We start from the raw sequence: 2,679 nt of genomic DNA, 5'->3' as shown, positions 1-2,679 counted from the left end.
TACCGGGGACCGGTTTCTGGCATTTCAGCCGTCTTCGGCCCGGCTTGCTTGAATCCTGATGGTGCAATGAGCTAGGGACTCACGTCTGAGTCTACCTATTTTGGCCGCCATAAGTGTGGCAGGGTATGCTCAGACGTGAGTCCCTTGCTCATTTTGCCACTGGATTCAAGCAAGCCGGGCTGAAGACGGCTGGAATGCCAGAAACCGGTCCTCGGTAGCTTGTTTCCGGTCCAGGGAAGACATGGCTTGGCAGTTCGGGCTGGACTGTTCCCATGAGGCACGGGGTCAGACTGATTTGCATATAGCCATGTCTGAACTGGGGTGGCAGAGTGGGCTAAAGAACGGTGATGGATTAAACCCAGATCTTTTGAGTGGGTGTGAGTGTTTGATTGATTCAGATGCTCCGTCCATCACCACCCCCTTTTGTACCAATTTTGGCCGCCATAAGTGTGGCAGGGTATGCTCAGACGTGAGTCCCTTGCTCACTTTGCCACTGGATTCAAGCAAGCCGGGCTGAAGACGGCTGGAATGCCAGAAACCGGTCCTCGGTAGCTTGTTTCCGGTCCAGGGAAGACATGGCTTGGCAGTTCGGGCTGGACTGTTCCCATGAGGCACAGGGTCAGACTGATTTGCATATAGCCATGTCTGAACTGGGGTGGCAGAGTGGGCTAAAGAACGGTGATGGATTAAACCCAGATCTTTTGAGTGGGTGTGAGTGTTTGATTGATTCAGATGCTCCGTCCATCACCACCCCCTTTTGTACCAATTTTGGCCGCCATAAGTGTGGCAGGGTATGCTCAGACGTGAGTCCCTTGCTCACTTTGCCACTGGATTCAAGCAAGCCGGGCTGAAGACGGCTGGAATGCCAGAAACCGGTCCTCGGTAGCTTGTTTCCGGTCCAGGGAAGACATGGCTTGGCAGTTCGGGCTGGACTGTTCCCATGAGGCACAGGGTCAGACTGATTTGCATATAGCCATGTCTGAACTGGGGTGGCAGAGTGGGCTAAAGAACGGTGATGGATTAAACCCAGATCTTTTGAGTGGGTGTGAGTGTTTGATTGATTCAGATGCTCCGTCCATCACTACCCCCTTTTGTACTAATTTGGAAAAACTGGCATAAAATTCAGTGAGGCCAAGAAAAGCTACAAGTTTTTCCTTAGAAGTAGGAACAGTAGCACTGGTAATGTTATCCACATGGTTGCGTTTGGGTTTGATACCCAAACCACTGATAGAGTGTCCTAAATATTCCACTTTCTTTGCTTTAAATTTACATTTGTCTAAATGAAGAGTAAGACCTTTGTTTGACAGTGCAGAGAAAACTTGTTTTAAGTTTTGATCATGTTTTACAGCATTTTTACCATACACAATGATGTCGTCTTGAAAAGTTACTGCGCCAGACGATCCTTCAAGCGTCTCTTTCATTAACCTTTGAAAGACTTACGCCACACTAGCAAGACCGAAAGGCATGCGACAATACCTACAAATGCCTTCTGGAGTAAAAAATGCAGTTTGCTTTTTTGATTCTTCATCCAAAACTACCTGGTGGTAAGCACTGGCTAGGTCGATGCAGGAAAATACTTGTGCACCAGCTAAAGTGGACACCATCTCGTGTAAATTAGGTAAGGGCTGGGCATCCACCCAAATTGTATTGTTTAAACTGCGTAAATCAACACATAGTCCAAGTTCCCCTGAAGATTTGACCAAAATCGCCGCCGGAGAAACCCATGGTGATGACTCAATAGGTGCTATGATATTTGTATCGCCTAAACCCCTCAGTATGTCCCTGGGTTTACCTCTATAAGAAAGAGGTACATTTGTTACTTTGTGGTGAATTGGAACATCATCATCACACAGTTTAATACAATGCTTGAATCCTTGGTACTCACCCAATTTACTACTAAAAACCATAGGAAATTGTATTTTTAACTCAGAAATAAGTTTGGGGTCGCAACACTCATGTACCTTTGAAGGTCCTACTACATAACCAGGAGGGTTGGCTCTGAGATCAAGTTTATTTCCCTTTGGCTCTTGATGTGGCCATCCTTAAAGAGTCTGTTCTGACGTTGCTACATATACCTTACCAAATGTGTGACATATCAAAAATTCTAAGTTGGTCCAAAAATATCCAACTAAGTCAATTCTGCGCCCAGTATAGCCTGGGGGAGTGACATCAGGCGCAATCAATTCTCAGTTAGTCCACTTGTTGTTTAATACATCTTGGGAAATAATAGCGTACCATGCACATGAGTCTACTAAGAATTGCAAACTCACTCCATCTATGGCAATATTACAGGAAGGACATTTGCTAATGCCTTCATTCCCACACATATTAATAATGATTTGATGTCGTGTTCATGAGTGTCAAAATTGCTGTCACATTCGTCAGAACACTGTATCATGTTAACTTTCTTGGCAAAGACCTACAACCTCTACTAAAGTGACCTTTCTCACCGCATTTTGAACAAGTTCTATCAACAGCGGAACAAGAGTTTGAATTAGCTAAGTGCCCACTGCTATCACATCTATAACGATGTAATAAATAGTTTTCACTTTCCATTTTCGTGCCTTTATACTTCCCTTCAAACTTTTGGAAATTCTCAACTTTTTGCGCAAAGTTCTTCTTTGGTTTATCAGAATCTTTAGAAACGCTAAATACTTAATTTTTCTCATTACTTCTTAT

Source organism: Lissotriton vulgaris, chromosome 3_1 (assembly GCF_964263255.1).
Source record: "Lissotriton vulgaris chromosome 3_1, aLisVul1.2, whole genome shotgun sequence".
NCBI lineage: Eukaryota > Metazoa > Chordata > Amphibia > Caudata > Salamandridae > Lissotriton > Lissotriton vulgaris.
This window is presented reverse-complemented; position numbering follows the sequence as displayed.